Source organism: Urocitellus parryii, chromosome 5 (genome assembly GCF_045843805.1).
Source record: "Urocitellus parryii isolate mUroPar1 chromosome 5, mUroPar1.hap1, whole genome shotgun sequence".
In the NCBI taxonomy this organism is placed as follows: domain Eukaryota; kingdom Metazoa; phylum Chordata; class Mammalia; order Rodentia; family Sciuridae; genus Urocitellus; species Urocitellus parryii.
This window is the reverse complement of record NC_135535.1, coordinates 36,973,416-36,986,372: the sequence shown is the minus strand read 5'-3', so window position 1 is coordinate 36,986,372 and position 12,957 is coordinate 36,973,416. Positions and strand designations below refer to the sequence as shown.

The window sequence follows — 12,957 nt, the reverse complement described above, 5'->3', positions numbered from 1 at the left end:
GATTAAAGAACATTTATTCCTTAGATAAATGTAGGATGCATGATAATGTTTTAAAAGAACAGTATCCCAAATCAAAATGTATTTCATTTACATTTGACCATTTAAATTTTTTTGAGTTGAAGAAAATGAGTGCAGTCATTAGGATGATGGTTTAAATTATGGCGATAATTACATAATTTTATTCACAATCAATTTTTATATTACATTATATGAAATATATGCAACCAACTATATTTTAGTAACTGAGGTACCCAGTAGTCATTTGGTAAAAGGAAGCTATGGACATAACCATATCTGTTTTGGAATCTACATCCATAGCAGCCTGCCAGGCCATGACAAATGTGAGGGGGGGGAATGCAGTAAACCCTTTCCAGATTGTTCTAGGCTCTGTGTTCTGTGTGTGCCAGAAAAGGATTGTTTTTAAATGTGAATGGGTGTTGCACATTTGTTTGCATTTTAAAAGGGAGTTCTGCTGCTAAAAGCAAAGATGCATGAGGGAAAAAACCCCATAAATTATTTGTTCTTATCAGTTATTACAATTCTATCAGGGAAGAGCCACAAGCACCTGGTAGCATTTGTGGGAGAGATCTCTGAAAGAAGAGTTAAAAGTGTATGCTACAATAGTGTCTCTACAAAATAAGAAAAAAAAATAAAGTGAAAATTGGACAAACAAAAAGGGAAATGCAGATATAGGATGTAAGGAAGAAAAGAAAGTAATTATCTTTTTCTCAGACATTAACATCAATGAAATATTTTGGTTTTTACAATACCACTTTCTATTCAATGTTACATATTACTAACACATTTCTTGATGCTTAATAAGTTAAATTATCTGCTTTCATTGTCCCTAATTATGGTTGGAAAGTGTTGGAAGTTTTTGACTGTTACTGACATAAAGAAATACAAATGTCTGAGATCTTAAACAGATCAGTCATATTTAAGGGTCTAAATAATAGTATAGATTAACCAGCTCTAATTCAAAATTCCTGTAGACTCTCATCTGGTAGTATATATACATATTCCAAAACTGAAAAACTCTAAAATCTGAAAAACTTCTTGATCCAAGCATAGCAACAAGGGATACTCAACATGTATTAGTTTATCTGTAGGAAGATAACATAATCTTTAAGATAATACTCTCTAGGAAAATAACCACAAGGAGATATAATAATGAAGCTACACAGAACATCTACTAGTGATCCCAAATCTTTTGGTAATCCTCTTTACAACATTTGACAAGTTCCTTACATTGCAACATCTACTTTTCCAACAGAGTACCAAAAATTCCCTACAATTTTCAGGCTTTTGTGCCATGCAGTTTTTACTAATAACACATCCTTGCAAAATGTGAGTCTTATGACGGAATATATTAGGTGAATACATCTAGTTTGCTCAATGGAAGTGGCAAAGGAATTATGGTTTTTTTAACTGAAAAGGAGAGCTAAGCCCCTTACCAGTTTGCAGTGAACTTTTGGAATTTGGTACTAAAAGCTCAGATTACAGACTTTTGTTTTATTTGTTTGGTTTGGTTGTGTTTTTGCTAAGTATTCTAATCATCCATTAAATAATAACTGTCCCCTTAGAATAACTAGAGTGAATTCTGTTACCTACAACTAAGAACATGTCGCCACTCCAGTCATCAGGTTCCGCCAGCTGATACTCTTTTTTTTGTAATAATATCTGTCAAGTCCTGAGCCAATTCTCATTATTCCTTAAATATGTTAGCTCTCTTTACATTGCCGTTGTCCCCAGTGTTATTCTAGGTATAATTCTTAATAATCTTTATCATTCATTTAGATGATTCTTCCAACATATTGTCCTCTAAATTTCTAGACTTCATGCACTTTAATGGTCTCAATTTCTACCTTATATCACTCACACCCAGAGTTCCACTGTAAATCCTGCTCTTATCAGTAAGTGCAATTCTGTGATTTCTGCTTCCATAATCTAACCCACAGTTCACTACATTTTAGCTCACCCATGTAAGTGCTCAAACTCTAAAAATACTTTCACTCTCAACCCTTTTATCATAGGAATTTGTTATTGCCTCTGACCACACTCACACCCTCACCACCTCTTTACTTAGCCTAAAATGAACAGTTCCATCTTTAATCTAACCACTCACCACTGCTTCCACTGCTCCCATATGGGCCTAAGACCCATTGTTTTCAGGTGAATTGTTGTAATAGTAGCTTCTTAACTGGTTCCCCCGCTTTTGTCTAACAGGTTATTCTCAAAACACTGTTTAAGTTAAAATATAAGTTAGGTCATTTATACCTCTGCTCCAATTCTCAGCATTTTCTCATTAGGCTAAAGTAAAATCCAGAGTCCTCACACATCCCAAGGAATGTAAATTGTCTGCTTTCATCCATTCTTCATGATTCTTTCAGGATAGTTGCACTGGTTTCCTTGCAGTATTATCTTTGCTTGTTGAGTTTTGTTTGTAATATCCATGTCTCTGCATTAGGCCCCCTGTACTTGGCTTCTCTTCCTAAAATATTTGCTTTCAGAGACCATTTTACTCCATAATCCCTTCCATATCTTTACTCAAATGTCATTTTGGGGCAAGGCCTTCTCTGATGACTTCTTCTGCAGCTTTCCTTTTCATTTTTGCACCTGTCTCTATCTAATGTACTATTCATCTCATGCTGACCTTGTTTACTGTTTAAATCCCCCAAATTAATAGAAGGCCCCTAATGAAGTTTTTCTGTATTTTGTTCAATTCTCCAAGTACAGTGTATAGAAATGTTTATATGTGCTTACTGAGTAAATCAATGTACCCTAGAAAATCAAGTGTTTGCATATTTACAGGACACAAATCTTTAGAGAAATGGGAATCTGGGATATGTGGCTTGGATAGATGCAACAGAATGGTTAGATTAGGTTAATATCAGAAGAAGGAATGATGTTTTCCATAATATATGGAGGAGAAATAGTCAGTTAAATGATTACCTGTACCCTCTTGCTGTAGGGTGCCTGTGAAAGTCAGGTTTTGGTGGACTGAGTCATGGCTGTACTAGACTATTTTAAAGAGCATGGAGAATATGAAGACAATGAGGTAATGAGAATGCTTTGAACTATACTGAAGAATTTGAAGAAAGAAAATGACAAGATAAAGTTTTTAAATTCTAGAGCAAGGCTCAGTCAGAGAATCCAAGAGTTGTTATGCTGCTTGTAGTAGCTTCTTATCGAGGTCCAAGACATAACAGAAAGAAAATAAAGAGCTTGATCCAAGAAAGATCACTGAATTACAATATATGATGAATGCATAGATTTATCGGGTGTCTTATTTAAAATCTTATCAAAACTCTAAACCCCCCCCATACACACGTATGAAAGGAGAGATATTTGAAAGATTCACATTTGCTTGAGTTACTCATATATTGGATCCCAGTGATTCTCTGCTCTGATGAGGCTGATACTTTTTGTCTTCTTGACTATACAATGACTTCACTTAAAGCAGGTACCTTACAAAAGAAATTTTGGGTCCTCCTCTTCCACCTCAAAATCCCTCCTTGCCTGAAAACTTTCAACTAGAATATGTCAGAGTATATAACACAATCTAGCCTAAGAAGAGAAAGCTTTCCAGTCAAAAGAATTGTGTGAATTTGCTAATTTGTATTCTCAGAAGTCTGGCAATGTATGCAGAAATTGATGCTAATAGTGTTGAACAGGAAGAGAAGAGCAGAAATGTATCTGGCTTTTTGCCTCCGTCGCTAGCTCTAGGTGGCAGCCTGGCATATGTACTACTGCATCTTCACCAGTGCCCATGGCTGCCATCCATGCCGCATGGGCTCTTTCTTTGCTCATCTGCACCACTCCCTGGCTACACACTCCACTGTCATAGCCACCATCATGGAGAAGCTAGTCAAGGCCAATAAAAATCAAGGTGACCCAAGAAAATGGCTTCTCCTCTGAAGAAGATACAGAAAGAGCAAAGACGAAGAAATGTCAAAAGATGACGACTGCCATGAAGAGGCTATCAGTCCTCAGAGTAAAGGCAAGGACTACCATAACACAGACAAAGAAGGTGGCAGTTTCTACAACAAAAACTGGTTGCTATTGCCATATTTGCTAAGAAAGCAGTTGTCACCTCTGGAAAAAAGGCAGCCGCCGCATGAGCCAGAAAGACAGTTATCCCAGCTAAAGCAGTTGGAACACCTGGCAAGAGGCAGCCACATTAGGTCAAGTATTGGCAGCAACTGCTGGAAAGATGGGAGCTGACACCCCAGCCAAGTGGGGAAAGAATGGCAAGAATGTCAAGAAGGAAGACAGTGAGGGGGAGGGTAATGGCAATCACGAGGAAGAAAATCATCATAGAGCATGGATGAGGGTAGGTTTGGCCAGCTGTGATGAAAGCAGTAGCTGCTGCCCTTCCTCAGGGGACAAAGGCAATGAGCAGGACATCCAAGAAGATGAAGGAGATGGCCACAATGGGAGGAAGAGGATGCTAAAGAAGGAACTATGGAGACCAGAGCAGCCAAATGAAAGAAGCTCCTACAAAAGTGATTCCTGTGAAAGGTAAAAGCATGGAGGAAGATGAGGAGGGAGAGGAAGGAGAGGAGGAGACGCAAGATGGGTAAGAGGAGGGAAAGAGGAGAAAGAAAAGTATAAAGAGGAGGAAAAAGAACTTGTCAAAGAAGCATCTGTAAAATGAAAGAAGGAAATGATCAAGCAGCAATTGGATCCCAGAGCCAGGAAACAGAATGTAGAAGCCACAGAACCAGCTCCATTTTTCCAATCTCTTTATGGGAAACTTGAATTCTAACACATCTTCTGAATTGAAAACATCTATCAGTGATCTTTTGCTAAAAAGGCTCTTCCTGTTGTGCGTGTCAGAACTGGTGTGAGCAGGAATGTTGGCTGTGTGAATTTTGAAACTGCTGAAGGTCTGGAAAAAAGCCTTGGAACACACTGGTTGAAAAAATCTTTGGCAATAAAATTAAACTAAAGAAACAAAAAGGAAAAACAGTAGGAAAGAGATGTGAGAATGCTTTTGGCAAAAAATCTCCCTTACAGCCAAGCAGGTTGAATTAAGGGAAGTGTTTGAAGATGCCCTGGAGATCAGATTAGTCAGCAAGAATGGAAAGAGTAAAGGAATTGCTTATGTTGAAGGTTAAGACAGAGGCTGACACAGAGAAAACCTTTGAGGTAAAGCAGGGAGCAGAGATTGACAGTCAATCCATTTCCTTGTACTATACTGGAGAAAAAGTCTAAGTCAAGACTACAGAGGCAGGAAGAATAGCACTTGGAGTGGTAAATCAAAAATGCTGTTTTTAAGCAACCTCTCCAACAGTGTAAGCAGAGGAAACTCTTCAGGAAGTATTTGACACGCCAACTTCTATCAAAATGCCCTAGAACCAAAATGGCAAATCTAAAGGGTATGTATTTACAAAATTTGCTTCATTTGAAGGTACTAAAGAAGATTTAAGTTACTTTCATACAAGATTTAAGTTACTTTCATACAAGGTCACACAACAATCAGGCTGGAGTTGCAAGGATCCTGGGGAACAGCTAATGCAGGAAGCCATCCTCCAAAACTAGTTTGTCAAAGGTCTATCTGAGGATACCACCAAGGAGACATTAAAGGGACCATTTGACAGTTCTATTCATTCAAGAATAGTCACCAACTAGGAAGTTGGATCCTCTAAAGGATTTTGTTCTGTAGACTTCAATGCCAAAGCTGCTGAGGAGGCCATGGAAGATGGTGAAATTGAGGGAAAGGACGCCATCTTGGACTGGGCCAACCCCAAGGGGGGAGGTGGTTTTCAGGGTTCACATAAGGAGCTCTGGAAGCTGAGCTGGTAGCAGAGGATGATGAGGCAGATTTGATTGCAGAGGCCGGGGAGACTTTGGGGGGCAGGGACATTTCTGAGGAGGCAGAGAAAGAAGAGGAGGATAAAGAGGAGACCATAAACCACAAGTAAAGAAGAAGCCTCCATAGTTTTCTCCAGTCCCACTGTTTTCCCTCTTCCATCGGAAGGAAAGGACTCTGGTATTTTCCCTCTGCTTACAGAAGGCAGAACCTTCTGAGGACATTTCAGGACAGTATTCAGATCTAAAGTCTACTTGGAAATCGAAATAAATAGCATTTCTAGGGTGATTTCCCTGTTGGTTTTGACTAGATAGTCATGTGAATTTTTTGAGATGAGTGATAGAGCTATTCCTTATATGTAAATTACGAATTTATGTTGTTTTATTTCACATATAAAACCATTTAGTTTTCCTACAGAAGTTTTTTTTTCCCTTTTTTTGCATTGGGTGTTTTAAAGAAAGCAGAATGCTTTGTCATGACTTTTGCTTCAATGATATTAGGACAAATTACAATTTCTAAACTCTGGTATTAGAAAATAAAAGGTTGTTCTGCTAAATAAATCAAATAATCTGGATTTAACCTGAATGGCAGGCATCATGGAGAGGTTGTAACTGTTTGCTCTACTGGTTGTGTAAACTCAGTAATGGCCTAGAATAAGTGAATAAATACTAGAAATTCTTTGGGAATAAGGTAGAGGAAGGAAACTGATGATCTATGGAACTAATCATTGGTGAGTATAGTTTACCCCCTATGTCGTTCCTTTGAGATGACAAAAGCATCATTTTCTTCTCTCAGGCATTGTGAAATATTTTGTAGGAAGAGAACGCAGAACCCATAAAATACCAGTAATACTATTATAGCAGCTACTGAGATATTAGCACTATCTGTCATGATTTGTAAAAATTATCCTAGAGTTTTTGACTCTTTGCATTAAGAAGTGGGGGCTAGTCCCCCTGCATGAATCTGGGTGGATCTTTGACTGTTTTGACAAATAGTATGGAATGTTACATTTTGTCATTTTGTGACTTCTGAGCCTAGACCTTAAAAGGCCAGGAAGCTTCCACATGAATTGAAATTTAATGAAAACAGGACTTCACATATCAGTCATGTAGCTGGACACAGTAACTAGGATTATGGATCTTCATGTTTTATTCTTAAAGAAAAAGTTGATATTTTATTATTATTATTATTTTTTTAGTCTAAGAAGATGGTTCTATTATTAGGTAAATAATGACTATTTAAATTTTAAATAAGGAAAAAGGAAATTACAAAAATAGATTATAGTAGATATTTTTCCATTTGTGGCTGATCAAAATGTTTTGAACCTATCCTTTATATTTGATAGTTCCCCACATTCCGATTCCCACCTTCCGCCTCCAGAATCTCAGAAATAATTCTGCCCATGTTTACCACAAGGTGGCAGGCATGAGTCAGTCAACTATGAAACACCTCCATTGGCTAGGTCTGAGATGGGACCAGAGGGGGAAACATGCTGGTCAGCAAGATCCATTTTGCTGGTGTGTCTGAAACTAAGGGTATAAGGAAAACTTACAAGGCTAAGAAATATAGAAAATGCTTGGAAGCTTACTTTAGAGATTACTTATATGTCTTAATTAATGTCTTTTTAAAGATTAAAACAGCTGAGCTATATTCTGTTTTGTGCAATTAGGAGCTTTCCTCTACAAAACAATGAAAAAAATAAATGCATATTATTAATATAAGCAGATTTCATAATGGCTGAACAATTTAAATTATTCTGAATACTCCTCTATACTTAGTAAAATATTCTCCATAAAACATACTTTTGAGTCAAATTAATGATAAACATAAATTAGCTGGACTGAAAATTGCAGTCTCAAATGGGTATTATCTGTCATATATCTACAGTCTCTAAGGTTACAAATGTAGGTATATGTTCTTTTGCTTTTTTGAGCAGCACAAGGGTGGTTGGAAAAAAATAAGTACTTTATAAAAGGAAGCAAAAAGGGAGATGGGAAGAATGTGGTTGATTCATTTTCTCAGAGAGATTGCTATGTTGTGAAAGCACCTGCTATGTTTAATATAAGAAATATTGGGAAAACATTAATCTTGACATTAAGAAACCAAAATTTCATCTAATGGCCTCAAAGGTCTGTGTTTGAAGTGAACCTGACTAATGTGTACAATGGTGAAACTGAATTTATAAAATTCAAACTGATTTACTAAGGATGTTCAGGGCAATAACTGCCTGATTAACTTGTATGGCATGTATCTTACCCCTGACAAAATATACTCCATGGTTAAAAATTGGCAGACCACAATTGAAACTCCTGTTGATTTCAGGACTACCAGTGGTTATTTGCTTTATGGGTTCTGCATTTGTTTTATTTAAAAACACAATAATCATAGATAGAGGAACTCAGCACCAACAGGTCCACCCAAATGGGAAGAGGATGGTGGAAATCATGACCCAAGAAATGAAGACAAATGACTTGAAATAAATGGTCAGTAAATTGTTTCTATACAACACTGGCCAAAACATGGAAAAGTCTTGCCAACCCAGTTGTTTTCTTCATAATGTCCTTTTTAGGGCAGTAAACATATTTAAGAAGCCCAAGTTTGAACTTGGAGAACTCATGGAACTTCTGGTATTTCTGGAAAAGCTACTGGGTATGATCCAAGTGATAAAGTTGAGCAAGCTGATAAAATTCAGATTTTTAATATTGGAAAATAAAAATTAAGTTTTGAAAAATGAAGGTGAATAAACTTAAAACATAAGAGGAGGAATTTGTCTAAGATATCACTAACAATGTAATAAATGTACACCTTCACTGAGAGCTACGGTTTTAGTCTGATTTTTAAAAACTATTGCAGAATGTGCTGATGACACTTTCTTTGGTACTCTGAAGACTGAAAGGACTCTGTAAATGACAATCAATCCTATGTCAGAATTCCTTTTAAACCTGTAGTCTACCTGTGTATATAGAGCCTCCCCCTATAGAAACACAGCACCATCAGAAATTTTTTGGACTAAGTTCTTCCAGAAAAACAAAATATCCTAGGTAATTTATATCCATTAGTTTATGATCCAACTATGATCCTATAAAAATTTCTAAAACTATAACCTTCATTAGATCTAAATTCAACATAAACTTGTATGTAATTATTTTCAAGTAAAAATAACATTCTAGTAGAAATATACCTGATTAGTTTGGCTACTATAATATGTTATACACATGTACACTCCTGTAGTAACTATATCCTCTTTCAACTGCTAGGGGCTTTCTTGTTTGATTGGGTTGGAATTTCTTCACTTTAAGGAAATATGTTAGATAACTATTAACTTTTGTAGGCAAAGGTTTGTCAAGAATAGGACACTTTTAGAAAATCTTCCATGATAAACAAAAGTTAAAAGAATTTGCAACTAGAAAGCTTGTACTGCAGAACATTCTCAACAACATATTCCATGAAGATGAAATGAAAAGTGAAAACTAGCAAAGGAAGGAACTACACTAAAGGAATAGTCTATCAAAGTCTCCTTTTAATTTAAATTAAAAATTAGAAATAAACCCAAATGACCAGATATACAAATCATATTTCAATAATAACCTTGAATGTTAATGACCTAACCTCATCATTCAAAAGACACAGACTGGCAGATTGGATTAAAAAGCAAGACCCAACAATATGCTTTCTCCAAGAGACTCATCTCATAGGCAAAGACATCCACAGAGTGAAGGTGAGAGGAGTGGAAAAAACATATCTCCCGCATGCATTGGAAAAACAACCAGAGGGTTCTATCTTCATATCAAATAAAGTGGACTTTAAGCCAAAGTTAATCAGAAGGGGAAAAGAAGGACATTTCATACTGCTTAAGGGAATTATTATACATCAAGAAGACATAACAATCGTAAATATTTATGCCCCCAAAGAATGGAGCATCTATGTACATCAAACAAACCCTTTTCAATTTCAAGGATCAAATATACCACAGCACAACAATACTGGGTAACTTTAAGATGGCTCTGTAGCTACTGGATAGATCCTTCAAACGAAAACTAAATGAAGAAGCTCTAGAAGTAAAAAGTACAATTGATAATCTAAACTTAACAGGCATATATAGAATATTTCATCCATCAATGACTGAATACACTTTCTTCTCAGCAGCACACAGATCCTTCTCTGATACAGACCATGTTATATAAGCTATCACACAGGTTGGCATACAATTATGATATTACTTTAATATATTTTTAGCATCTGTAGGGTTATTTTGATAGCTCCCTTTCCAATGATATTAATTTTTGTATTCTTGATTTTCTCTTGATTAGATTTGTTTATTTTTTATCAATTTTTAGCTGTATTATTTCTTCTATATTTCATATACTTTTGTTCCTACTCTTTTTTTCTTCCAATAAATAATTTGAAAATAATTTGGTTGCTATTCTAGCTTCTTTCTGATACATGTACTTTAAGTTATAAATGTTCATCTGAGTACTGTTTCATCCCATAGATCCTGATATTTTAAGATTTTATTATGACTTAGTTCAAAGCACTTTTTATTTACTCTTCTTGTGCTTTGTTTCTTGATCTCTGAGATATTTATAAGTGTGCCATTTAATTTTGAAATAGTTGACATGTGGGGATGGGGTTTTATATATCTTTAGGTAATTGATTTGTAATATAATAAAACATGCAGGAAACACAGTCTGCCTGGATTCAAGTTTTTAAAAAATTAATGGAAATGCTTTTTATATTGATTGTATTGGTTACATACATGTCAGAACTGATTAAATTGCATACTTTACATATGTGCATTTTATTTTACTGCAATTTTACCTCAATAAAGCTATGGATAAAAGAAGAACAGGACATTTTTCTTTAATAATAGCAAGTGACGGAATCTATCTGAACATCAAGTAAGATAAATCCTTCTACTCAAAGCAAAAGTAAGGGCATGGTAAGGAACATTTCCAATGCAATTAAGTCTTTCTCTTTTAGTTTATGACCCATTAGATTAAATTACCATCTGTTATTTTTAAATGACATTAAGATTGGCTCTCAAAATCATAGCTTATTTTATTTCCAAAGTCATATAATGGTTACATTCTAAAATGTTATTAATAATAGAAACTTTATTATGAATACTTGGGAGTGTCTCCTGTAAGCCATGTGGTCCTTGGCATATAAGGACCACTTTAGTTTAGTACTTTAGTTTCCCTATGAGTTAGGTGGGGATAATGAGATTGCTGGAAGGATAGAGTTAGTTAAATGTATAGAGCATTTAGAGAAAAGAATGAGCACTTAATAATACTAGTGACTATATTTCCATTATGGTCACTTTATATATTAAATACATGTCATTCATTCTCCACTGGAATTTCTATTTTGGGAGAAGATACACTTCATTCAACTGTCCTTAAAAGGGAGGGCACTTTCTGATCTATTGATTTGGATGACACTCAAAATCAATACAATTGTCCCTATTTACTCAGGAGTCCCCTCTGTGGAATTTCTGTGTTATTCATCCCAATTCATGAGCATACGCTAACTCCTCTATCTGAAGTGAGCCATAAGTTTGTCAGAACTCAGGAAACTAGAACACTGAATCTACTTTTAAACTGCTTATTTACAGCAAGGAAAACACAGCACATAGAGGGAGAAACAACTATATGAATGTATTTAAAAAGAAGAAATAAAACTTAGTAATACATGATAGGAATTTTGAGAAAAGGGGAAGGATACACCTGATATTTTGTCCTGTGTGTTCTTCCTTTTTGTGGAGGTGGAGGAGGGTCAGAGGTGGTTATGCAACCTAAGGAGTTGTTATATAATCAGTGCTTTGCACAGGCAAGGTTTCATAAATCTCTTTCCTTCACATAATTAAAACCAAGAATCCTTCACATCATTGCTATAAGGAAGGTAGAAAACCTTTTTTAGACTTATTCATATTTTCAAAGTAACTATTATTCATGCCCAAAATCAATTACTTTAATTTCTGTTGTCCTAAAAGAACTATATTTTTCTTCCTCTGACTCCTGACTGGACATTTCAAGGCTAGCTCAGCTTGCTGCATTTGTCACCCAGGGCTTCTTCCATGGGCTACCAACAAAGACACAGGCTTCAGAGGATTTAACATGATGAAAATGGTGTATGCAGAAACCAAAACTCTAAGTTCTCTGAAATTAGTCACAATTAAGAAGAAATGTCACCCCTCACACTATAGCGGTGTCTTGGGCAATTTTTCCTGTAAGCTGTAGTAAATCTTTGAGTTCCTCCATGAATTTAGCTTGAGTGATCATGGCTAGAGGTGCAGGTTCTGGATGGAGATTGCCTTACCTTTCAAATCCTTTCTCTGCTCTTTACTAACTATGTGACTCCTGGGAACTTATCTGACCTTTTCTGAGTTCACTTGCTTTGTCTGTAAAAGGGAGAAATTATAACATCTCCTTAGGGGTATAGAAAGGAGTAAAGGAAGGGAGAAAGAAAGGATATATCAAGGAGAAATGCAAAGAAAGTTAATAAAATTATCTGTTGCATTTTATATGTGAGGATTTCTTGGAAATTTATCTGAAGGTATACATTTCCATCCATTCTCAATTTCTTGCTCCTACTCTTTAGATTCAGTTGTACTGTATTACATCCAAATTAAAACATAAAATAATGAAATGGAGCAAAATAAACATCATGGCTAAAACAAACTAAATTTGTATGGAAATACAGTGCTAAGATAAAAGTCAAAGGTGGGAAAATATAGAGAGGGAAAGAGAAACAAGAAAAAATTCATCTGATACCTGAGAATATCATCTAAACTTCCCTTGTAATGCCCTATTTCAGACAATCCATGTTACTGGCTCATCAAAGTCTCAGTGAAAACCAATTCATATGTACATGTGCGAATTCTCTTTACCATATAATAAAGCCCTGGTAAATAAAGACATAAATTGAGTTTGACCATATAACCATTAATCATGCAATTCTCTCTCTCATTAGAGGCACAAGCTCACAGTTTGTAGATCTCTATTTTTATATTAGTCTCTCCAAGATCAAGCATAAAATGAATAGGCCATTAACTGTGCTTTATTTTTCTCAGAATTAATCTATTAAAGATATGAAACTTAAAATATTTTCACCTGCTTAAGATTTTAAATTGAAAAATTTAT

The 12,957-nt window shown here is 35.5% G+C and overlaps 1 protein-coding gene and 2 pseudogenes across 34 annotated transcripts in view; 2 read left to right on the top strand and 1 right to left on the bottom strand.

The window, feature by feature from the left end:
- Window positions 1-12,957, bottom strand: part of Ppfia2 (PPFI scaffold protein A2) — a 453,020-nt gene that overhangs the window by 169,398 nt on the left and 270,665 nt on the right. The gene's annotated exons all lie outside the window — the stretch shown is intronic.
- LOC144254819 (nucleolin pseudogene) lies at window positions 3,036-5,808 on the top strand (annotated as a pseudogene).
- On the top strand, window positions 7,305-8,528 carry LOC113184643 (small ribosomal subunit protein eS1 pseudogene; annotated as a pseudogene).